At 32.7% G+C, this 26827-nt stretch overlaps 1 protein-coding gene and 1 long non-coding RNA gene across 5 annotated transcripts in view; one reads left to right on the top strand and one right to left on the bottom strand.

Annotated features, from left to right (window-relative positions):
• Positions 1-26450, bottom strand: part of LOC141486454 (uncharacterized) — a 427453-nt gene extending 401003 nt beyond the window's left edge. Inside the window, exons 1-2 of the long non-coding RNA XR_012467850.1 lie at positions 26153-26450; positions 22465-22935 (exon numbers count right to left, since the gene is read on the bottom strand). This is a non-coding gene — a long non-coding RNA (uncharacterized lncRNA). The remainder of the gene's footprint in view (positions 1-22464; positions 22936-26152) is intronic.
• Positions 1-26827, top strand: part of LOC141486451 (uncharacterized) — a 176584-nt gene that overhangs the window by 95287 nt on the left and 54470 nt on the right. The window lies entirely within an intron of this gene.

The following is a 26827-nucleotide window of genomic DNA, read 5'->3' as shown; positions in this document are numbered from 1 at the left end:
CATCCCGATTTCATTTGGAAGGATACTTTCAGGAGACGTAAAGGATTATTCCCTTTTAAATTTGGACGGAACAATATATGGTGTGGTATCACTCGTTATCGAAAGGATACTTTCAATTCACTAAATCGGACAAGCCGTTCCTGACTAATTAGCAGTTTTATATTAATTTTAAGAACATGAAAACAAATGAAAATATCAATATAAAAATATATATAAAATTTACTCTATTTATTCCAATGAATTTTCAAAATATTCACTAGTGTTCCTGTCGATAATAAATTCTGTTTGAAGAAATGTTTCTGGGATATCATATATTCATGAAACACTTTTATTATTCTGATGAGCCACCCTTTCAAATGATTGTCATCTAGTCACTTTAGAACCAGCCTGTCATATTCCTGAAATGAAGCAACAGCGGAGAATTAATTAGAATTTCTCAATTACCGAAGCTGGTAGACATGCAGGCGCGGTTCCTGATAATAACCGTCTAGATCACCTGACTTGACACCCTTAGGAATACAAGGAATAGGTACGTATTCAAAAAACACTTCAATGTGAGATTTCTGCTTGACAGTTTACAAAACCGCGTCACAATATTGAGTATTGTAACACGGAGAGCGTGTTGTAGAATGTCAGGATCGGCAGTGCTAACACGTCAGAGCTTCTTTCTAGCCATGAAAAAATCAACATCTAGACTATTTTTTCACATCACACGAAAGATTATATCTTTTCCTTTCTAATGAAAGATGTGGTTTCAATGGATTTAATTTAGTTTGCTACACAGTCAAACCTTACCAACATTTGTGATGCACTGTTTGGAAACTTTGGTGTAGTAATGAATATTACTGGAGTTTTTTTCCCAACACGTGTCGAGGTGTTAAAAATAACGGTTTGGTGTTGGAAAAAACTCTAGCAATATTAATTACCAACTATTCACTACAATCATCGAAAAATATAAAATTCCGTGATCTGTATATGTGTTGCTAATCAGAATTCGGCATCTACTCACGTTAGTTGCTCAATAAGTAATTTTCATATTCGTCGTTAAAATAAGGCTTTAGTTTTCAAGTTGGATAAAGTTATAAATAGGTAGAATGAAAGTCTGGAAAAAACTTTGAACACGTGTATCTTCTAAAGAGTATAATCACAACAAGTATTCTTATTGGTGCATTCTCCAATTTATTTTTTACATTTCAAGAGGATAAAACTTAAAAAAAAATCTTTCTTGTACAACAAACACTAGTGATAAAAGTATTTTTAACACGATTTTTTAGCAATAAACAAAACAGAATTATTCATCTTGATACAAAAAAAGGATGAGAGAATCTTCCAAAGAAAGGAAAGAAGTAATCAATTTGAAAATAAGTAACTCTATACATGGATATGTAGATCATGCAAAGAAGTTACTTTCAGACACAAACTGAAAGAAAGTCCTCCTGAAACAGCTATTTTCATATAAACATTGAATTACACGAAAGAAAAAAATTCTTTCGAAACAAATACTTCTATATGAACACTGAATTATACAGAAGATACTTTTCTCTACTAACAAACATTCGTTGTGAAATAAAAATCAGATATCATTCACATGAGTTCCACTTTGAATGAATGGAAACAAATTGCACTTACATGGAACGTCACCCTCACTGGTATACATCGATGTTTCGCCTTAAGACACTTGCCCTAAGGCTCTTCAGTACCAAATTGGATAACATTATAGAAAATACACACAATTCATTCATGAATTACGATTTTTTAATGTCACGGAATAAGCTTGATCTGCTGATCTGCTTATGTCATCGATGACATCGTAATGACATTCATTCACCTATTTGATTTAATCTCAGCCAAGAGGAATCTTATTTGAATTGAAGGGGTTATATTTTTAGGAGTGATTAATTTTTGGGAAAGAAAGTTTTTGACTTTCTACTACTCCATCTTGGTGTTCATATAGAAGTATTTGTTTCGAAAGAATTTTTTTTCTTTCGTGTAATTCAATGTTCATATGAAAGTAGCAATTTCAGGAGGACTTTCTTTCAGTTTGTGTCTAAAGTTACTTCTTTGCATGATCTACATATCCATGTATAGAGTTACTTATTTTCAAATTGATTACTTGGTTCCTTTCTTTGGAAGATTCCCTCATCTTTGTTTTTTGTATCAAGATGGAGTAGTAGAAAGCCAAAAACTTTCTTTCCCAAAAATTAATCACTCCTAAAAATATAACCCCTTCAATCAGAATTATTCAATTTTCATGGACGTTTTATTATGAATAATATATATGGATACAATCAAATTCTGTTACAAAGATATTATATACAATAATTACATTATTATTATCATTTATGAACATTAATATTAGAACAGCTGCTGATTAGTTATGCTTGAAGAAGCTGTGGTATAGCGAAACACGTGTCGCGGTTTTTGTAAAACCCTTATAGTGAAAATCATAGAATAAACTCTTTTTTTTATACCAAACGGTACCACGTGATTGCATAGTGAAAAAAATCATTGTTGTGAAATAAATATATGAAGTCACTAATATTTAGATGGATTTCTGTTGACACAGGATGTTTTTTGTGACCGTAAATTTAGTGAGTTTTCGAATTTTAATTTGTCATTTCTCTGGAGGAACTCTAAATCCAGTGGCGTAGTGATTTTTCAATTAAAAAAATATCTAATACAAATTCTCCATTTTCGATTACAAAAATATTGTGAAATGTTTCGAAAATTGAAGAGGAACATGAAATTTTTTTGATGTGGTACATTTCTCGTTACAATCAAATGAAATTGAAATCTGATAATAAATTGCAATTTGATGTATAATGTTTACTCGTTATTAGTGCATGGCAAATCGTACCAATACAGCATTTGATCTTTCTGGTTTTTCGCTGAAGTCTGCCAATTTTTTTTCATTATACTAACTTTGCGTGATTATCGATTCTGCCCTGCAGAGATAAATAGTCAATAACCCGAAAGAGTGCCCTCGATAGTCACATGCTCGAGTTTCAATAAACTCCCTGTCATGAAGAAGAAAAATGAAGAAAACTATTTCATAATGACAACAGTACAATTTTCTTGGAAAGTACGTAATTTTTTATTATTCTATTATTTCAGGTATCAGAAAATAACATGTCAATTTTTCCAGAACAGTTCACAAAACCGCAACACGTGTTTCATGTTTCACGAACACGCCTAAGAAAACTATAGTAAAATGAAACACGTTTTGGGTTTTTGTAAAATATTAAGTGAAAAATAAAGTGTTACTTTAATGCGTTATAAGTTTTCATCAATTCATTTTCATTTTTTGTTCAAACAGGGCTCAAAAGTTGTGTTTTTATATCAAAGTTCAGTCTCGGTTATCAAATTTCGGTATTGAGATACGAAAAGTTTCTGAGAAACAGGGGGTTTCCAAAAAATAGAACTGCATAAATACTATAAAGGATGCAATAATACAACAATAAATTTCTCAAAATTGCCAAGACATAATCCAGGTTCAAGGAAAATATTTTCAACACCGAATATCATAAAATAATATCCCTCATTGAACATTTTTGCAAATACTGCCATTAGTGTTGTAAAATTTCCGGAAATATATTTTTTGGAAATATTTCCGGAAATATTGTAAATATATGAAAATATTGGAAATATTGGAAAAAATATAACAAAATAGAATATTTATTCATAAAAAAAACAAAAAAAATACAGAATGCTCATACTTAAACCCAAACAAACTAAAATAATGTCAAACTTCGTCAAAAAACGCAAAAAACAAAATGAAACACAGAATACCTTATACTTGAACACAAACAAAGAAAAATAATATTAAACTTATTCAAAAAAATAATCTTATTTTTGATGGAGAAGTTGACCCAGAGGCATATCTTCATCGCTATCATCACACTCATCATCTTCATCGTGCACGTCTACTGCTTCAAAATCTTCGATAGATTCCAAAATAAAAATTTACCTGAAGCCTTTTTCCATTTTCTTTAGCAAATTTTGATTATGGGATACATACACTAGTTTGGCAGCTCTGTTATTAGTAAGTCTGTTTCTCTTTTTCGAATGAATGTGACTGTAAACGCTAAAACTGCGTTCTGTTGCTGCCGAAGATGCTGACATCATCAAAATTCGTGTCGCTATTTGTGATAATAAAGATGAAGAACAAAGTTCTTTCCACCAGGAGAGTGGGTTATCAAAGGTACTTTTCCATATAAAGTTATTTCCAAATAATTTGCCACTCTTACAACGGTAATTTGCTATGTCATCTATTATGTCTTGCTCGTTTATACTGAGCTTAGTTCTTGTTATATTAATTATGCACTCTATGGCTAAAATAATTTGTGTTTCATCAAGTTCAGAACCTTGTGATTTTGGATTGAGTAATTTTGCAGCATAATGTATAGGCTTAATAACAAACTTTTCTCTTTTGTCAAGAAAGTCTAGCAATTCAAATTTCTCTTTATCATTAAGTGGGGACAATTCAAGGTTGTTCTCAATTACCCTTTTAATATCGTTAAATGCTTTTACAGCAAAGTGAATAGTGCCATAATCTCCTGACAACTGTCAGTCATTTGCCAAAAGGTTCAAAGATATTAATTAGGGTGGAAATTTGACCCCAAAATACTTCATATCTAATATACACTGTTTAACATTTTCATTAATAATTTGTGTTGCTTTTTGGCTAACTGCAACTACTTGTAAACTGAGCCCAGTATTGTAAACATTTTTCAAAGTGTTCAAAGTTGGAGACCAATGAGTTTTTTTCGGGCAATTGTATGGCACCTGCATTTGGCTCTACATTTTTAATTTCTGTTTATTTTATCCGCAAAAGTTCATACAAAACATGTTTATTCTTAATCTCTTTTGCAATATCTGTTACTTTATCAATCAGAGTCGATATAGTAATAATTTTAAGTAAATCATTACATAACAAATTAAGACCGAGGGAAAGACAACCATATGGAATAATACCATATTTTTACAGCAAGTTTCATATTTTTTGCATTATCTGATACGTATCCTAAGAATTTGTTTGATCCGTATTTTTCAATTATCTTACCCATTTCTTCAGCTATATACTGTGCAGTATGTCTTTGCAACTTAATTGCAAACTAATGGATCTATCATATTTGAAAACTCTTCTTTGTGAGTTTATGGCCGAATAAACATCAAATTTGAATTATTTATGACAAAAATTTAATATTTTATTAATTTTTTTTAATGTTTCCAATATTTCCGAGGTACGTTCATAAATTTCCAATATTTCCGTTTACATGGAAATATTTCCAACGGAAATATTTCCATTTACAACACTAATTGCCATGCATTATGATTAAACTAAAATTGTAGAACTGTTCAAACCACATCATCCCTCAGCTTCAGCTGAATAACGAATCTCTTTCCGACCCTGTATACATTTCCATAATCAATTGTAGGAATTCCAATATCGTCAAACCGTTACCCTAATTCCCGAGTGTCGGAAAAGCACTTCGAAACGTCGGCTCAATGAATAAGAAAATAATATATCAAGTACGACGAGTAATATTCGAAAGAGAGAGTGCATAAACGTACGCCGTCTTGACTGTCTTGAGATATTTCCAGAGGTCTAAAAATAAAATACGCACAGCCGGCATTCGCCCTCGACTTTAGACTTTACTTCAACTGGGAAATCGTATTTCATAATATTCTGTACAAAAACTAATGTTCAACCGTTGGACTCCGACAATAGATGTATTTCAGTTACAAGGGTGTCATTTCCGGATTTGTATTTGATGTACTTGATATTTCGCAATCGACAATTTTTTTACTATCTCAGAAGACAGACATAGATATAGGTAGAATTCGAACCTCTGCCGTAAAAAGATACAAAAGAACTGTATCTCGACAGTAAGTCGAAGTCCAAATATTGAACATTCGTTTCTGTAGAGAATATTATGAAATTCAATTCCCCAGTTGAAGTAAACTCTGAAGCTGAAACACTTTTATTCATCTTCTGGTCAAAAAGTTAAAGAAATTTTTTAGCAGATTCTTCGAACTGTTAAAATGAAATATTGAATGCTTGTTAATACGTTTTGTTCATGAAATGTGTTCTAAATTTCCATCCATTTTTCCAAACTTTGTTCTGGATATTTTTAGTGTACACATTGAGAAGCGAATCAAATAATTTGAAGTTATTTCATACTATGTAACAGACAACGTTGCCTACTTCATAATGTTTTCAAAAAATATCATTTCATTGATATGATCAATCGGACGGTAGCCTGTCGGTTCGACGTGGGTGCCTTGTTCACTCACTCAAATCGACTGTCGTGTTGGTCTAGCTGAATGATCGATTTTCACTTGCTATTGTCCAACCCGTTTTAGGAATCACACATTAAAAGGTAAAACCTCGTTATTACTTAGCTCGCACAAGTTTCGACTTCTGAGGATTGTCATTCGTAGCTGGTTAACGGAAAAACAGATTTTAAACAGATTGACATAAAAACTTCAGACAAAATATCAATGATATAAATATCGGTAATCGGATCATTCTTCTCAATATTGCAGTCTGCATAGATAATTTTATACTTACCACAGTTGGTATTTGAATCCGAATTCAAAAATTACTTACTGAGTATGCATTACATTTGAAAAATAGCTAAGCAAGTGAATTGAGTGAACAATAATTTGAGGTAGGATAGGAGATACAGGAGTGTTTGGTATCAAAATTTCAAAAATGTTAACCGATACGTTGAGATTATTTTCAGAAAATATTATATGGGATATGAAGTGAAAAAACTTATTATTACAGTTTATTGTATGATTTTCACTATAAAGGGTTCACAAAAACCGTGACAATAGCTTTTTCAAGCGTAGTGTACGTTTGAGAAAGCTATTGTATAGTGAAATACGTGTCGCCGTTTTTGTTAAACCCTTTATAGTGAAAATCATACAATAAACTGTATTAATTAGTTTTAATATGGATTCTAATCAGGTATCGGCCAGTTCTTTTCAATTAAACTCAAAAAAGTCTGTTTTAAAATTCAAATAATGAATGATCCTAAAAATTTTCAAATTCTCAAAATAACAGTTATTCGTCAAAAATATTGACATTGACAGAACTTGTCATGAGTACCGATTTATGTTGATTTCAATCGACTAATCGAACAGATCTAGTGCATTCAATTTGAAACTCTTCAATAGCATCCCAGCCTTCAACATCATCATCGTTTTTATGCGTTTGTAAATCTTTTGCTGTAAAAATCCTCACTTGTTTACTTTGTGGTAAATGTTCAAGAAGTACCGAAAACTTATGTGAATTTCTGGAACTTCATCTAGCTTTTCCTAATACGACTAATAACTAGTCCTGCAAAGCTTATTGATAAATCATCTGAAAATGGAATTTTTAACAGGTGATGATCGACTGTATTGTCAAACATGCGCCAAACTAACTGACTGTTATAAGGAAATAAGTATCGCTGAGACATTTTTGAACTCGGTTTTTTATAATATTTATTGCCCTTAATACACTTATTTGCTGCATTGATGCAAAATCCTCAATCTCGAGTCTTCCACATTTTCTATCTCTCTGCCAGCGTAAATCCTATTTTTCAATGTCCCCATAGAAAATAGTCCAAAATAGTAAGATCTCGTGATCTTTCAGGCCATCTTATTGGCCCATTCTTTGTCTGGAAATGGAAGGACTCCAATTCGAACATTCAATGCGCCATTAATTTTTTTGTGTATAAATTACTTCATTTCAACTTTCATTACAATTATAGTGTTCGTTTCAGATGTAATTATTGCTATCATTTCTTTTTTTGCTTATTAAAACGCATATAATATATTTTTGATGTAGATATGTTTCAGATAATCATAATAGGTTTTCTTATTCGAAGTTCATTGTAGAATAGGAACCTAGAAATGAAAAAAAAACTCTCTAAAAACTCTACGGTACCTACCATAGGAAGACGTGAAAGTTGCTATTGTGTTTTTATTCAACTCAGCCAACCAATTTCCAGGGACGTAATTTAAAAAGGAATAAATCACCCAATTATAATCGAATATTACCGAAACAACCCGGAATATAAAATAAAATTTAATTGCTCAGTATGAAGTGAACGTCTAAGATCCAAAAACTACAACAAAAAATGCAGGTCCGTATTTGAAAATTCAAAGATGGGGGTGGCCCAAGTCAGATGACACCTTATATAAAAGATTCCTGGACATATTCTGATAGCCCACATCAAGTGCCAGTAGCAAAATGTAGACAGATTTTTAATATGTCTGCGAATAGAGAAGATATAGGCAAAAAAATAATTTGGGATTTTTTTGTTTTTCCTGTATATCTCCAGAACCAAAAGAGCTATATTCGATTTTTTCACATCATTGAATAGGTCTCTATAATACGCAACTTTGCCACGATTTAACCGACACTCTCTTATCGTTAACGAGATCCCCATGTACAGAAACAAATTTGAATAGCCCTGTATATTTGCTTATGTATATTATTGATAGTTTTTCTAATGTATATTCATTCTCAAATATATTTCCTTCTACGAAATATATCTTCTCTGATGTAATTGATTTTTTCTTTCATCTGTTAGTGGAATTTCATTGTTTCCTCTCTCTATATGTTTTTTTTCTCTTTGTTTAACTTATTTTTCTCTGCAGTCCTCTTGCTTCTTGTCAATCGAATATTTTCTCCATATTGTTCTTACTGTTTTCCTGTTCAATATGCAATTCTTTTAAAAAACCAAAACTATATTCTACATCGTACTGAGTTACTGGTTATTATTTCCTAGTATCGCTTTCTAATATTTCAAGTTTTCTTACTCTAAGGACATTTCATCGTATTTTCGTCTCTTTCTCTCTCTCTCTCTGGTCCGCCCTAACAATGCCATTTGTTTCTCCAAAGTCAGCAACATAACTTTCTTACAGTGTCCATAAATCATCCCAAAGTGGCAATATTTTCCAAACAGTGTTTCGAAAGGAGGCACCCACCCGCCGCATGATAAATCGAACCAGAAGCACTTTTTTCCGTTGAGAAGCCAGCAATTAACGACTATTTCCGTTGATAAAGAGGCAACGTAAACATATCGAAGGCGATGGTCGTAAAGCACCCCCTCGAAATGTTAATCGTCTGTCGTATTACCACCCTGAACCGAGTGGCTCTAGAGACGAATGTAAGATCTTCCAGATGTTCGGCAATTAGCGAGGGAAGCGCCAGGAATTCCGCCAGTGGTCAGTTATTATCGCTGCGTTGATGTCGGACGAAAAGACCGATTTTTTTTCATAACTTGTGTTTATTCTGGAAACCGGTAATGGAATGACTGGAAAAAATGCAAGTTCTTATGTAGTACTGTAGTAGATTTCGGATACAGAGCCCAAAACCCTATATTTGACATTTAACAGCAGACGACACACAATAAATCAACGTGAATCTCAATATAAATCATAACTTGTATAGTTATGGTTGTATATATATATATACTACTTACTCACATACATATGCAATCGATCGCTTCAAAAACACTTCACTAACTTTTTGAGTAGTAATCATAACTAAACCAATATCGAATTTTAACACTCAAATCGCGATCAGTTCCTGAACTGAACACGACGGCGATAACCATCTCCGCGTTCCCGATTTCTATTCGTCACCGTAACATGACTTCAAATTTAATTTCATGACTCTTCAGCCGTGTTAGGAATCACACTTTAAAAGGTAAGACCTCGTTAGTCCTTAGCTCGCACAAGTTTCGACTTCTGAGGGTTGTCGTTCGTAGGGGTGCGATAGCTGGTAAAAGGAAAAAACATATTTTGAACATAACCATAAAACTCGGTTAGTGAAAATTGCTGCCGGTTCATTTCTATGTATTGGTTTTTTTGGCCTTTGAGAGTGCCGCAAACTTTGAGAGTGCACAATACCGTTTACTTCAACTATACGATGAGGTTGTTGACTCTATTTAACATTTGCTATATCTATTCTGAGGATGGAATTATCGAGATCCGGAAAGTAAATAGTTTTTCTATGAATTCATGAACTCAGAAATTTCGTTATCGAAGTTTATGCGAGGAAAAGTTCAATGATGAAAATATAATATTTTTTTAAACTAAGCTACAACTTTTAACTGTTGTTATCCGAGTGTAACTATTTTCAATTCCTCATTCTCAGATAAAAACCTATAGTTTAAAAAACTAAAGAACACGATTTTAGAGAACATCGAACTAAAAAGTTCAAAATATTTTTTTAAATGAGCCTAAAAAAATAACGAACAAAAATAATAGTATTATTGCGAAAAAATATACAAAAATATGGCACAAAGCGCCCACGCTCATTTAAAAAAAATATTTTTAACTTTTTAGTTCGATGTTCTTTAAAAGCGTTTTTTTATAGTTTTTTAAACTATATTCATTTTTAATTTTTCAGTTTCTATGCTATAAAAGCGTGTTTTTTAGTCTTTTTAAACTATATTTATTTTATCTAAACTTTGGGATCAATCAGCCGTATATTGTTTAGAAAAATGACCATTGATATTTTCCGATTCCGGAGAGGGAGCCTGAAAATCAGCTACCAAGCCCAAGGCAGCAGGCGCGCAAAGGAGGGTTACAAATAAGGCAGCAGGCGCGCGTGTTAATAAAAAAAATACTTTTTTCAAATGAAGAAATACATGTAAAGTCAATTCGAATTATATCAGCGCCATCTGCCCACGAATAGATCAAGCAATAATGTCGATGTATTAAGGAGGTTGCGTACAGCGCCATCTGCCTGCGAATAGATCAAGCAATAGTGTCTGTCAAATAAAGATCCCGATATGAAATGAAAAAGAGAGTTACAAACAAACATACATACAGGTGAAGTCTAAAATACTTTTCACAAACCGATTCCGGAGTATTAATCCTTGTCAGTGCAGGACGTAACTGGTAATCGACTGATTTCTTTGATGCTGCCGATACGTCTTTGTCTGACACGAGTGAATAGATTATAGACTTCAGTGAAGTAGTATCAGATCCACGATGCATTTGCCTTTTTTATCGATTTTCAGGGATGCATCAAATGAATTATTTAATTTAATATTCCACCATGATGATAAAAAGGTTGCCTACGATGAACTGTTGTTTTTTGTTAAATTTAGTTAGTAATGTAGAATTACCAAAAATTCGGAACCATGTCGGAGCTATTGACAACTGTGACGAAAGATTTGACTCAGATGCTGAGAACAACCCATTCAGAAAAAAGTCCGAAAAATCACCGCTATCATTTGAATCATAGTTCAATGATGGCAGACAAAAGTGCAATACCATCGAGTAGATTTCAATATAAAACTGTCAACCGATTCTAAAAAGATATTGGCTCATCTCCAATGTTTCTTAACTTAGGCAGAAGATGAATCAGCTTCAAGGTAATAGAATCAGTCACATAGGGAAACGGTTGTTATAGTTTTACGAAATATATGAAATAAAAAACCGAACATCTTATTAATATTTCATTCATACACCACAAAACGAACTATATGTTGAGAGACTGATTGTAGAAAAACATATTTAGAAAATAATTATTTCACTGAGCATTTCTAATTTTTAATTTAATTAGAAATTTGGCTTTAATACGAGGTTTTCTTTGTTACAAACGAAAATCTTATCCGGTAATCAATATTGCATTATGGTTTATTTAGAATATTCCGTTTACTCCTCAAACAGACATAAACCCAAATATTTGCATTTCGCAGGGATTGAGGTACGTTATATTTACACAAAGCGTTAGAAAGCTACCGATTGTTGTTCTCGTTATCAAATTCAAACAGAAAAATATATACAATTTTATTAATTTTCTTCGCGGTTTTCATGACACCGAAATTAGGTTCAGTTTATTACAATTATAATAAGATGTGTAATAATTATGATAAAACTGGAAACAGCGAAATATTGAATATTCTTCAAAAAGGGTTTCTGAAGAAAGGGAAATATTTCATATAATAAGGTGATTATTTGGAGTGTGTCAAAGGGCAACACCAAGTTTTTAACTGAAGCGACACGGAAACAAAACCCAACGTCCATTTTGCGATATTGCGTTTTCATTTGTTCAGCGGGGCAACATTCTTGATTACATAAGAAAAAAACTGAATTCAACTATATGTTTCCGAAAGTGTCACTATTTTCCGAGTTTGAAGGCCGTGGATTTTTGTAATTTTTTCCAAACCTACGGTTTTCGTATTCGTATTAATTTGTAAATTTGAAATAATGTAATTTTTTCAAAACGTAAAAAATGAAAGTGGTTGAAGGTACATTGTTGAATTATTTCTCAATATAGCACTTCAGGATTATTGAGTACTATTTTTTCCTGGCCGTTTTCTTTTATTTGGTAATTACTTACTTCTCGGTACATTCAGTCTAAAATAAAGTCAGATAAAATATTCATTCATATTCAATCCCGAGTACCATAACGTCGTACGTTTCGCTATTTTTGCCATCTCCAGGTTCTGATATATAAAAATCCGAACACAATAATGGAAAATGAGTAAAATCACTTGATTGAGTAAATTCACCTACAATAAAATACATAGCATTCACAACTTTCATTGATGACAACTACGCTAACGCATTTAGTGTAAAAACTTCTCAACATTATGTCAAATCATATCATCTCTATGAGATAATATGATTTTAAGAAATGTACAAATCTACTCATAACTGTCGAAGATACTACTGAACTTGTGATAACATCAGAAATGGTGTAACAATAAAGTAATGGAGTGGTCCGAAATAAATCTTCTAACGCTAAATATATCTAAAACCTCTTTGATGAAATTTACTTTGAGGAGAACTATGGAACAGTTTCAAATTTTTAAGCACAGTGACATGAATGTATATGCTAGTGAAACGACTAAGTTGCTTGGACTAACAATCGACTATAAATTGTGCTGGGAACCACACGTCGATATACTTTGTAAAAAGTTAAGAAAAAATTGTTATGCGTTAAAGTTCCTATCAATTCATTGTCAAGAAAACATACTATTAATCGTTTATTATGCAAACATCAACTGTCATCTGCGATATGGTATTCTTGACTGGAGTACATGTACCTCTTGGTCACGTGTTTTCGTTCTGAAAAAATTTGCTGTGAGAATTGTTGCTGGACTAAATTGGAGGCAGTCATGTAGAGACTGTGTTAATCACAGAGTACTGCTCAAAAAATTATATTGCTATGGATTCAGAGGAGTGACACTCGAATGGTTGGAATAACAATACCAGCATAAAATTCTTAGGTATATACATTGATGATAAATTACGATTGGATGACCAAGTAAGGACCATTAACAAAAACCTAGCATCGGGCTGCTATGCAATCAGAGTTATCACTACGGAACTCGGAACAAAGGCAGGCAGAATGGCTTAGTTTTCTCTCATTGAATCACACTTAATGTATGGCATTTCGTTCTGGGGTTTTTGCTGTTATCAGCTAATGAGCTCAGTATTTGTCTTACAAAAAAAAAGCTCTCAGATATTTATCAAAAGCTAAGTCCAGGGATCACTATAAACCACTTTTTATAAAACATGGAATTCTGACCCTATACAGTATTTTTATCCTTGAGACAGTGTGCTTGATGCATAAGAAAAAATCCAATATGACAATTGTAAGACCATATAATACTCGTCAAAAAGACGACTTACCCCTACCGCTACCAAAAACAACATTAACCAAACACTCTCTCATATTTGAGAGTAAAAAACTCTTCAATCATCTGCCGAGCCAAGTAAAAAATATATCATGCCCGAGAATCTTTCGAAAAACCGTCAAAAGCATATTTTTAACTAAAGGATACTACAGCCTGCAGGATTATTATAGTGACAGTATTTTGGGCTAACTGTAGCTTTTTGCATTTTATCTATAAGATTAAATTATCTGTATTCTATATTTATGTGTGATTTCATCAAGAGATGAAAAAAATTTTATATATTTTTACTTATATATTTTTATTTTTATGTTTTGTTCTTTTTACAACTAGACCAAAGATATATGTATTATCTATTGTTTATAACTGTCAATTTTAACCATTTTATATAAATCACTGACAAATTAATAGGCATATACTGTATTGTACATGTAAAACATGCTTTGTCAACAAGAGTCTTTCCTCTTAGACAATAAAGTACATTGATTGATTGATTGAGGCTTTTAAGCGACTAAAGATCTTAACTTTGACAGGTTTGTATCTGTATGAACTGTGTATATATGTATACAAACATGAAGATGAATTCTTCAATAGAACAGATCATCAGTATGACACTAGATCCAGAAATATTATTGTGCCTGCTGTGCACAGAACTAACTTATACCAAAAAAGTCACTTATATTTGGGTGCAAAGTTTTTAATCACCTCGATGTGTCTATCTAAACATGTCCAAATATTAATATTTTTAAATCCAGACTGAAAGCATTTCTTATTGAGAAGAACTGTTACAGTATTAATTAATTTATGACATAATACTATATTTTATGAAGATGTTTTCTTGTTGACAATTCAAATGTTATATTTGTGATGTTGTTTTTCAACTAACAGTTGTCATTCGTACTATGACACTTTTAACCTTTTTCTAATATTCTTCTTCTAATATTCTTGTTGTGTATTTTTCAATCAAGTCGGTAGGTTCTATGAATTTTTTATATTTCTATAGAATTAAATATTTTACTTCTTTTATATCAATAACTTATGACTGTGTTCCTATCATTTAAATTCGTTTCTATATTAATTATGACGTTTTTGTCAGTTACTGCTGGAATGTATTCATGCTTTTTAACTGAAAAATAAAGATTTATTATTATTATTCCTACACTGACTGTGATAGCGTGTTATCATTGGAAATTTCAAATATTATTCACTGCAAGAGAAGTTACTCAATTTATATTTTTTGTGTTATTTTATATTTTTGAACCTGAATATAGCAAAAATGTCTAATCGTAAGTTGTTTTTGTATAAAAAAAATGAATGCATATTGTCAAAAACTAATCTCTGCTAAAAATTGTTTCAATTTCAAAAAACGTTAAAGAATATTCCCTAAAATCTTCACAGTTCACAGATTAGAACAAGAATGTTGAGTTCAAATACATGACAACTATACTATACGCTTTCAATTTAGTACTCTCCAATTTCATAACAACGTGCAAGTAATTGAACGGAATCAAATACCAACATTCCCGATTTGCTCAGATAGGACTGGGAGTTTCAAAAATAATGTTTACTAAAAATTTAAGCAAATTCCGCACGCAAGTAATTGACTGAATAAAAATTTATGATATGTTCAAAAAATATGTTTTTCTGAAACCAGCCTCCGCACCCCTACGAACGACAACCCTCAGAAGTCGAAACTTGTGCGAGCTAAGGAATAACGAGGTCTAACTTTTTAACGTGTGATTCCTAACACGGGTTGGACGATAGCAAGTGGAAATCGATCGTTCAGCCTGCGGCTTGAACCATCGACAGACACATCGACCGATTGACTGAGTGAACAAAGCACCCACGTCGAACCGCCTGGCTACCGACATAAAATGCTTTCAGATACAATTCAGAAGTTAAAACATTTAGAACAAATGTCAATATGATCTTTTTTTCTCGAATGAACTCGAAATTAATATCTTTAAATGTTATAGAGTTTCTCACGGAATCGCCATCATTCTTCCTCCGACAAAGTATTTCGTCTCCAGAAACGTCTAATTTTTCAAACAAGCTAAGCCGGTGAAAAACGACCCGTGCCGTCGATCTATCGCTAAGTGGAAATTCTTACCTTCTCCGAGGAAATGGAAACGCGACGCGAGTTAAATAAACTTTCAACTAAGTGGTTCTCGAAATCGTAATATGACAACGTTTCTACGGTATGACTTATTTCAAGAAAAGTGGCTGCCATTGACGCTATTTAAAAATCGTCGTCTCGCGCCTACCGAATGGTCTCGAAAGGTTTTCCTTTCCGGATATAATATACGCGCCCGCTCTAAATTAAAATCGCCCAAAATATTTTCGAAGGAGAAAAAAACGAGCGGGAGATTTATATCTCGTTTCGGGATTTGTTGACTGTTCCGAGGACGATAATCAACACATACTTTTCCAAGATTCGAACACGCCTCACATGGTGCATGGTTTCTGAACGATAAGAACAAATTTTGTGATGTTTTATGAGGAAAGTTGAATGCAAATATGGATCAAAATTTCAAATAAATTTATTCGTACATAGTATATTGACCTGATCAATGTTTGGAACAAATTTTAGATGCCCTTTCTCAATGAATATGTATGTTAACTAATATTATGAATGTAAAAGTTTGTGAGGAAGAATAAATATAAGTATCTCTGTATGTTTGTGGCTCTTTCACGCCTAAACGACTGAACGGATTTAGATGAAACTTTACATAAAAACAGCTTATACATCAAAATAACATATAGGCTACAAGTTACAAAGGTTTCGTGTAATTTTGGTCATAAAATAACGATAAGTATTAAGTAAATCGGAAAAAAAAAATATTTATCTTAAATAGTTCTAAATAAAAGTCCTGCTCTAGCATATATCTACCTCTTATGTGGTAGCCACTATTATGCAAAATACTAAGCCATAAATACAATTTAATTGGATACTTTTTTTTACAATGTACATTTTAGAATATCTGTCAACTTCTTATAAAAATTGATTCAATTGTCTCTCTCTCTCTTTCTATTTTGGATGATCGTTGCTTGCTATCTTCAGGCGCATTTCACCAATGCTCCTCCTCCAGGAGCTTCGTCGTTCCAACTCGCTTCCAACTTTTTTTTTTATTATAAAAACAATTCTTTGATTAATGAAAACAATTTGGTTTTTATGGAGTCGCCTCCTGCTTGGGAAACCTTTTGGTTGTTTTTTTTTCACATATACAGCCCCCTTTACGTGGTTATCCGAACCACCCCGGCCTGGATACCGGCGTGAATAAAGGGGGGTCCATTATTCATCGCTTTTTTTTTAATGACACTCACACATTTCCATAATTACCATAATGGAATAGCCAAACACAAAAACGGAGTCCCACGATAGCACATGGCATCCGCGTCCCTTCTTTGTGGGCGGACGTTATTAGCACGTCCGTCCACCACCACGGCCACCACCAAACTCCAACACAATTGTCGTTTTAAGTAATCAATATTGATAAACTTTGTTTTTTACACTAAGTAATTTGGACGAATCGTTTAAAAGTTATCACGATAAGATTTACTTGACGCAACACAGTAAGCCATAACGCGTCGCGTTTACTGTAAGACGATGGGACACGTAGAGGGGGTAGAGGGGCGGACTATGCAATGTCGAGAATGCGGCAGACGTCGTTGACGGCTGTGTTAGTTTTGCGAATTTCTTTATAGGTAACATAATTCGATTCTCGAAGCTATTCATTACTTAGTGCGACATCAACTAGTATTAATATATACCATCTCCAAATGGAAGTTATTCGATTATTCAGATTTTTTTGAGTAAACATCACACTCATCTCTTTTGTACTGAATAATTGATCATTGCGAAATTTATCATGATTATTGATTCTTTTTTGTACCTAAGTTGCTAAGTTGAAGTACACTTTCTTTCTCTGCGATATGTCAAACCAAAGAGTAATGGTGCCATTTGAGTATATATTTTATAAAGGCTAGAACTTATCCTAGATGTACAAGACTATTTCAATATATTTATTTACATTTGTGGTTTGAACTGTTTTCCCTTAGTGAAACTAACCGCCTGCAATTACTATTCCCTGCAAGATAACAAAACATCTTCAGGAAGTAATTACAGATTTGAAATAAATAAACAGGAAGTCACAATGTCTCAAAAAACTTTTATTCATGTGAAAACACAAACTATTACTTACACTTATTGCATTACACTTATCGTATCGTAGGCAACCATTGCCTAATCAGGCGCTAGATCGGGACTGTATGGAGGGTGGTTCATTTGTTTTCACTCAAATAACAGAAGGTCTCCCACTAGACTCCTCATCGTCAATATTAGTGCGGTAATCTTTAAAAGACCTAACCCATTCACTTCACTGATTTGACAATGCGTTTCAGCAGCTTTCAAGCCTTAAGCACTGGAATAACGAATAACAGCACAAATTTCACAGTCGGCGGGATTCCCAATTGGCGGCGGGATTCCCAATTGGCGGCGGCATTTTTAAACCCCAAACAAATTTAAACAGTCAACTGGTTCCGTAATGACTTCTTTGGCTTTCCCGTAGATGAAGGGTATACGATTCACATGCGCTAAACGCTGACCAAAGCGCTACAGTGGCGTATTTTAAAAACGGTACTGGCTGTAAAAACGTGCTTCGTGTATGCAATAACTGAGATTAGATGCCGACTGGAAAATCCACAAATCCACAAGGAATCAGGCTTTAGAATATCACCCCAATGAGTTACAGCGTCAATTCGCAAAAATAAAACTGGACTACTCATCAGTAACTATTTATTAGTCGTATTTTATAGTTTTACCCATCAAAAATAGAGCTAAAGATTACTTTAACGTTTCAGAGGTCAAATATGCTTTAGGCCTCAGAACTGAAAACGATCAATATGCAGTTTTTTCTTCGAAGGATGTCAAAGAATGATTTCGAAATGGGTGTGTGCAATTCTTAGCTATTTTTTATAGACTAAATCTTTTTAAAGTATTTAAATGATTTCTTTAAGAAAAAGGTTGAAATGATAAGTTTAAAATGCATTGTTTTAGAGCTTTTTTATGAAAACTACTTTATTTTCGTCAGGAGGAACATTTCCCATTACAGGCAATGGAAAAGATGGGTGTGTTAGACACTCCATTTGGTACATGTGGAGGTATCAGAATGTTTGGTATGGGATCAGATCACAAATGACTCAATAAGAAACAAAAAGGCTATTTGGATCAGGGATCAGGGAAAATTTAGGAATCATCCTAGAACCGTTTCAAAAAAAGCAAGTTTCGGCTCAGAAATAATTACAGACTGACTAATTGGAGACTATCCATTGACGTCATTCGAACGACGGAAACTTTAGCTGTAAGCAATGCGTCAAAGGGACAAATATATGTTTTATGCGAATATAAGACATTGAATTATAGAAAGCTCACAAAGTATGGATAAAAATCCAGGAAAATACTATTTTCTGGAGACTTGAAATATCAACAAATCTTATCTGAACATCATTTACCTAACATTGTTATACTCCCCCTTACAGTTAGACTCTGAAGAAGGGGAGAATAATCCCCCAAACATTGTCATTGAAAATTATATACATAATACGTTGTTTTCAATGTTAATCTTGATAAGTGCTTGTAAAAATAATTCAAAAATTTGTTGAGAATTATATACAAGGCGTTAATGCCACGCTATATTCAAATCCAAAATAATTTTGACAGTTTATTGAGGACAAGAAATCACATGGTAGTTTGCCATCTATAATGCATTATGAAAATTCTATCGCAACAAATAAGGAACAAATTGCAGAATGTTTTGCTGAATATTTCTCAACAGTTTACGACAATTCTCACGGTGAGAACATTGTTTGAATATCAACTCATGTATTTCCAATCCCAGAATATCAAAAATTCCCCCCAAACTCACTTCAGGTCCAGACGGAATTCCAAATAGTTTTCTAAAAAATTGTGTATATTCTGTTACTCATCCCCTATACCTTCTTTTCAAGAATTCTCTAGACCAGGCAGTTTATCCAAATTGTTGGAAACACAGCTTCATTATTCCAATTCTAGCCAGTTATCCATTTCAAAATTACTCGACAGGTTAATTTCAGATCAACTCAACTTTTCATGAAGAGAAAGATTGATCAATAACCAACATGGCTTTTCTCGAAATAAGTCGACTGTTTCCAAGGCATTCGACAGAGTAAATCACAATATTATATTGAAGAAGATCGGAAATTTTAGTTTTACACAACATTTGGTAATTTGGTTTGGTAGTTTTTTGGCTGGTGGTTCACAACAGGTTAAAATTGGGGGATGCAAATCGAGTGATATATTAATAACATCTGGAGTGCCACAAGATTCACCTTGTTCATCCCTGTTATCCAATATGTTTGTGAATGACATAGGATGCTGTTTTGAGAACAGTACATTTTTAATGTTTGCCGATGACCTGAAGCTTTCAGACCTATAAAGTCATACAATGACCAAATTCTTCTTCAAGATGATCTTAATAAAGTTCATGAGTGGTGTATTACAAATAACTTGTTTCTTATTGTGAATATTTACCTTCTCAAGAGTTGGTAGAAAATTCGTTACATCATAAAACATAAATGATCAGCACTTAGAATACACATCGTATACAAAAGATTTGGGGGTAATTTTTGATGAACAACTTATATTTGTTAACCATATAAACCAAATGAGTGTGAAACCATCCAAAACACTAGGAAAAAAAGATAAATTATCCAGAGCGGATTATCGAAATTTACGCGAAAAGAAAAATTTGAAATATGCAGCCATATCACATTCTCAAACAAAATAAAATTTTTGTTAAACTTTCAATTCGTAAGTTCTTAATTTTCGGTTGAAGATCCGAAATCGTATTCATTATGGAAACTTATATATTTACAGAGGAACAAAAGAACAATTGATTCAAACACAAAGTTGAGAAGAGAAATCGGTGCCTGATACAACGGAGAGTACGGTCAGTACACGGAGTCAACATTTCTTGATGTTCCATCTACATCAACCGATATAGTAAGAACAAAATCCGATTTTTCATTAGGTTTTGCTTATTTAACATTTACGGAAGTAGATTATAATTCGGATTTGGTTAGTGATAGTACTTAAGAACAAGACGATTCTGATAAAATGTCTACTGAGAATGAAGGTGGGAAAAACATTTTGTTTTTACATGGAACATTTCATAATTGATATTTCAATTTTGTCGATGAAGATGCTTATCCCGTCGACCCATTTTTATTCAAAAATACAATTTTGATTCCTGAAATAGTGCGTCAACTAATTCTAAAAGGACCTTGCCAACCTGGGTTATTAGACCTTCCAGTTTTATATTACAGAAAATTTCACTTCTCTTGGTACAAACTTAAAAAAACGAATTTTAGACAGCGCAGCGTACGTGAATGTTTAGTTTGCTCTTCAAGAGGTAATAAAATGTTTTGTTTTGTATGCTGGTTTTTTGATAGTGCGCATTGTCTATTATTGAAATATTCCTTTTGTTATAGTTTTGTGATACTATTACTTTTCTTAATGGGAAGTACAGTATTACTTCAAATACCTGTGCCTTTTTACTGAATCTTGGCGCCTAGTTATGGTGTGCCCCCCCCCCCGCCCTTAATTTTTAGAATCGCCACTGTTCGATTTAATTACAAGAAATGGGACTGAAACTATTGCAAACCAGAAGAAGTCACGCAGATGGATTGATGAATTTTCCTGAATTTCTTGAATCTGTCAACATTCATGCTTCGAACAGAAATCTTAGACAGTCATTCATTTCACATACCCTTCCATCATACACATTATGGCAAACATACACCCTTGGAAAGAACCCTTAAATTAGTGGATGACAAAAACATAAGCATTTTTGGTGTTTCTTACGGTCGTTCCAAACAATCATTAAATAATTCAACTTGGCAATTGTTTATATAAGGTCGTAACAAGTTTGAATGTTTACGCTGTTTCAATTTCTATGCTTATGCTGTCTATAGTTGTGTGCTGCAGAAACATTCCGTAGCTTCCTATTTTATATTTTACATTTTTAGATACTTATTTTCTGTGAAATTTTTACATTGTAATGGGGTTTTTCCCGTATAAATAAATAAATAGAAATAAATAAATAATCTCGATGAAATAATAAAATCCCGAAATAAAAAATGAAAAGTCTTGATAAAATACAAAATGGGAAACATTATCAAGTTCTGAGGGAGTATTTAAATCAAAAAAGTCCTGCAATTGTCACTTTTTACAACAAATGTCACATTTTTTGAAAATCATGTGAGTTAAATAATAATAATAATAGTCTTTATTGGGTGAAATAGAATATAACATCCAGAAGGCGAAGTTCAAATCTGCAGTGTAAAACACTACAGGGTTGTTCTACCACTTATGAAGGTTATGTATTTAACCTACATACAATATTCATACATAGTAAGAAATCAGAAAAGTTTCCATTACGAGAAAGGGAATAACGAAACCCAATAATTACTGTCACTCTTGTTTGCGTCAGAAATGCGACCAATTACATCATAGTTGAAGTGATAAAATGTCACTTGACAATGTCAACAATGTGTAATCCTATATTTTATCAAAAATATTCAAACCGATCTGAAAAATGTACGAGTGTACTTCTATTTCCAGTTGATTGGAGTAAACGCAGTTAATTCTAGTGAATTAATAGAAAAACTGAAATCTTGAAGAATTTGGTGCACCCTCAACGAATTAATTCAGTATTTTTTCTGACAATCAACAACCAACAAGTTGAACGAAAAAATGAAAAGTACTCACCATCAGCTATTCGTAAAAAAACACCTGATGCCTTCGAGTTTTGTATCACCAGCTTTCGCATTCCTCTTCTTCTTCGTCCCCCAAGCTTGACGTCATCCCTTTTCAGGCACCAGGACACTGCGTTGGAAAATTCAACATTCACCCACTTTCATACTGTCACATCTTTCAATTCCACTAGTATAGTCCTTCGGTTCCATAACTTCTTATATAACTCGTTGTGAATTTTCTTTTACATTTTTGGCGATGATCAGTATCATCACAAATTTTCAAATTCAAACTCGATAAATTGAAAAATGATTTTGAAATCGGATCGGTACGTTTGACCAATACCTGATTTGAGTCCAACCAGCCAAACATCTCCATTGACTAATCGAAGAATATCCGAGAACCAGAAGTTTTTACTGACTTTGAGAAGAATCATGTGACCTCATACTTTAATACTTACCATCTTACACACACGAGTCACACTGTCTGAAAAATAAATTTCATTTTCTGAATAACCAGTTTCAAAGAGAACCTATAATCTAGGCAAAAATTGTATTATTATCCTATTTTCGAGCTATTGAGCATAGTTACCTAATGAAATAACAAATTCTTAGAATTAGAATTTAGAGATCCAAAAACCATGAGACAATGTTTTTATTTTCAATTATCATTATTTGTCTCAAATTTTGATCTAGCGAATCCGAAATGTCATGTTTACGTGTACTATTTGTTGTGTGAATGTTAGCCGACTCTCTAAGTTAAAGAAGAATCCGTTATAATGTTCGGGTATGCAGTCAACAAGAGGATAGTAAACATGGTGCTTCAGGAAAGTTCCTACATTATGAATATTACCACCAATAAAGACAAAAAATAAACCTATTGCTAGGTATGAAAAACAGAGTAATAAAAACAAGTCACATTTCATCACGCAATGAAAATCTTAAATGACTTTTACATTTCATTAACAGTGGTTACCCAAAAAAATTCTTACATGAATTAATTTTCAACAGGTCATCCATAGATATTGATCCCCTCAGAAATAATAATGATAATTCCAATAATCAATCAATTCAGCCGATTTTCACCTTACATTACCTCACATTCAAGCATTGAATTATAAATTTGAAAACATTTTTTCTAAAATTTCAAATTGCATATAAAAATCGACTCACATTGAACGATATTTTTTCGAAATTAAAGGACAAAGATCCAATTTTAGATAATTCGAATGTAGTCTACTGCATACCTTGAACACAATGTATATTGGCCAAACCAAAAGAAAATGGAAAACCAGAATTTGTTCCCATAAAAGCGATATTAGAAATGTAAAAAACCTATACTCTAGCTCAACATACGATTGAACTAGACCACAGACCCGGTTATGACAATATGACTATTTTAGAACATGAATCAAATTTAAAAAACAAAGCTTTTAAAGAACCAAGTTCAATTAACTATAGAACTGACATTGATCATGTTAGCGTAATTTATTCTTTTCTACTAAGTCGCCCTCTTCAAGGGACTTCTAACAACTAATATAACCTTTCTAAAGATTATTACAACATTGGCAACCCTTTATAGTTGGTGTTTTTGTTTGTCATCTCTCATTGTATGTTGGCAACAAGGTTGAGAAAATCACTGTCATTAATTTCATTACTGTCAGCTTCAAATCATCCATTCATTTAATTCAGAATTAAGAAAAAAATTGTCACTTCCTCTTTGACTTCATCATAGTCGCCATGGTAGTCCATGATTTAATGAAAATTTGTGTTTTTCAAATAATTTAATCAATAAATACATAATGTAAAGTCTTTATATTCATGTTGTTTTTTACCAAGACTGTTTGTCGTTTGTTATATATTTTTACAAATCTCGGCAAGTGACAGGGATTGCCAACTTCACTTTCGTAAGTTTCACACGTTTTACAATTTGTCAAATCAATATTGAAATCAATTTTATCAATTCATTGTAAAGTTACTGATGAAGAGCTAATAAATACTCAAAAGCCATATATATATATATATATATATATATATATATATATATATATATATATATATATATATATATATATATATATACAAATATGAAAGTTATTGAGTGTCATGATATAGAAACAGAAGTTAATATCGGACATAGCACTCCTTTTGGCCCATCATCAGTATGGTGCAGCCAAGTGTAAGGATGGGCAACACTTGGTTACCAAAATATATATATATATATATATGGGTGATGGAACTGATTTTCTTTTATTTTCAGTATTTTACTATTAATGTAACTTACAAAAAGGATTTGAAGCTCTATAACTTATCTTCAATTATGTGCGAGCTCTTTCTACAGCTGGTCGTGCTATCATCCTCTTGGCCCTACTCTATCTGAACGTGTCATCCTGTTGGTCTTTTTATACGGTCCGATCGCCTCAATACAGGTACTTCAAGTACTTTAGGTAAACTTGCCTGTATTTGGATTACAACAGGTACTAACTATTCTTTGTGTTGGATCTTCTCTAGAAGTGGGGGGAAATTTCCCCCCACCAGAGAACATAAAACTCATAAAACAAGTCAATAAGGGAAACCGCATGGACATTTGGGAAAACTTAAACATCCATAAATTTAACAGTCATAAATCACTTATCGAGAAACAAGTACAAATCAAAACACAACAAGACCTAACATTCAATATATTAAACAAATCAAGACACACTCCTAGAAAAAATAAACCTAGAAAAGATCCTACACAAATAATAGTACCTGATGTAATCCAAATACAGGCAAGTTTACCTAAAGTACCTAAAGTACCTGTATTGAGGCATTCGGACTGTATAAATAAAGTTTTTAATCATTTTCAAGCAAATCAATTCTTTTCATTTGTTAGAAATTCTTCGACACGATTCCATATGTTTTATTATATTCATACAGTATGCAAAAATATTGCATTTTATCCAGTTCTGAGCTATGTTTGAAGTTACAAGTCCCTTTAGCTCGTTGATAACTTTTTTCAAATCGATTGCAAATTTTGAACCAGACAAGGAGCGAGTAAAAGCGTGGAACAATTTGAATAAAAAATATTCTACATTACTATTAAACACCCATTTGATTTTCCATGAAATTTGTTTTACTGTCAAGCAGTTTATATCTATTATTCAATTGTTGAGCAATGTTTGAAATATCAAACGCTGACAAATCCACTCGTCGCGGGTAATTATGGATGCGCAATAGTCCTAAAAAAATAAAACTGAGACACAAACATCAAAGATTCGGACAAGAGTTAGACTACTGGTTGTAGCTATACTATGTCAGACACAAGCATAATCCATGCATAATTACAGTTATTAGCAATATTCCATATTGCTAATATTCCATATTCAAAAGAAACCAAAACCACTGGTGCTATATTTTACATATTGCATTTATGGAACACTGAAAACAGTACATTAAATCCCTAGTGAGACATTAGTAATATATTGATAAATAATTCCCTTGAAAACGATAATAGTTTCAAAACTGTCTACTAAAACCGTTCTAGCCACCTGCCGGTAAAATCATGACCCGGAAATATCGTCATAAAAACTTCTATGTTCACTCTGCCAACTGAAAGTAAACTCTAGTTTATTCTGAACGTTCCACACTTATAATCTACCCAATATATAACGGTGGAAATGAAACATTTCTACGATAAATCCAACAACAAAATGTATACATACCTACTTGAAACATGTATCACTAAATGAAGTTTTGATGTTTGACTCGAAACCAGAAATTTGTTGACACTATCTAGTCACCGAGATACATACAACACATCACCAAAAACACCATTTTGGATAATTTTGCATTACAGTTTTTGAAGGTTTTGTTGGAAAAATAACACAAGCACTTTCTTCCGGAGTGAAATAACTTCGATCGTCTTTTTTGATGCTGCTTGACAAGTTGCAATAAAGCAAAGCCTACTTTGTTTTGTATAATCGTGCTAGGAACGTGTGAATTGGACTGAGGGTAGGACGAACGATATTTCAACATGATAGAAAATGCAAGAAAAATATATTCGAACGCTTCTCCGCCCTACAGAGATTGGAGAAAAGCTATGAATAAACAGTTTTTCAAATCACTGGTGACTATTTCTCAGAATATGAACATGAAATGCAAATATGAAAATAAGGGCAAATTGCCATCATTCAATTTCTATGTTCTAAAAAAACAATTTCTCACTGAAGAAATCAAGTCAGCTGAGGAAATTCTGCTGCATGTTGACTTCGTCAATATACGGGGGCTTCCGAAAGTTATATTTTCTTTTGATGAAGTTTGATACTTTTCGAAAGAACTTTTAATCAATGTTGAACTCAAATAACTGTTGTGGAATGATTTAAGAGCTATGATGTTTC

Source organism: Leptinotarsa decemlineata, unplaced genomic scaffold (genome assembly GCF_025532065.1).
Source record: "Leptinotarsa decemlineata unplaced genomic scaffold, Ldec_3_MD MMD2_tig00026354_RagTag_RagTag, whole genome shotgun sequence".
Lineage (NCBI taxonomy): Eukaryota > Metazoa > Arthropoda > Insecta > Coleoptera > Chrysomelidae > Leptinotarsa > Leptinotarsa decemlineata.
Note: the sequence above shows the minus strand (reverse complement) of the source record. Positions and strands in the feature narration are given on the sequence as shown.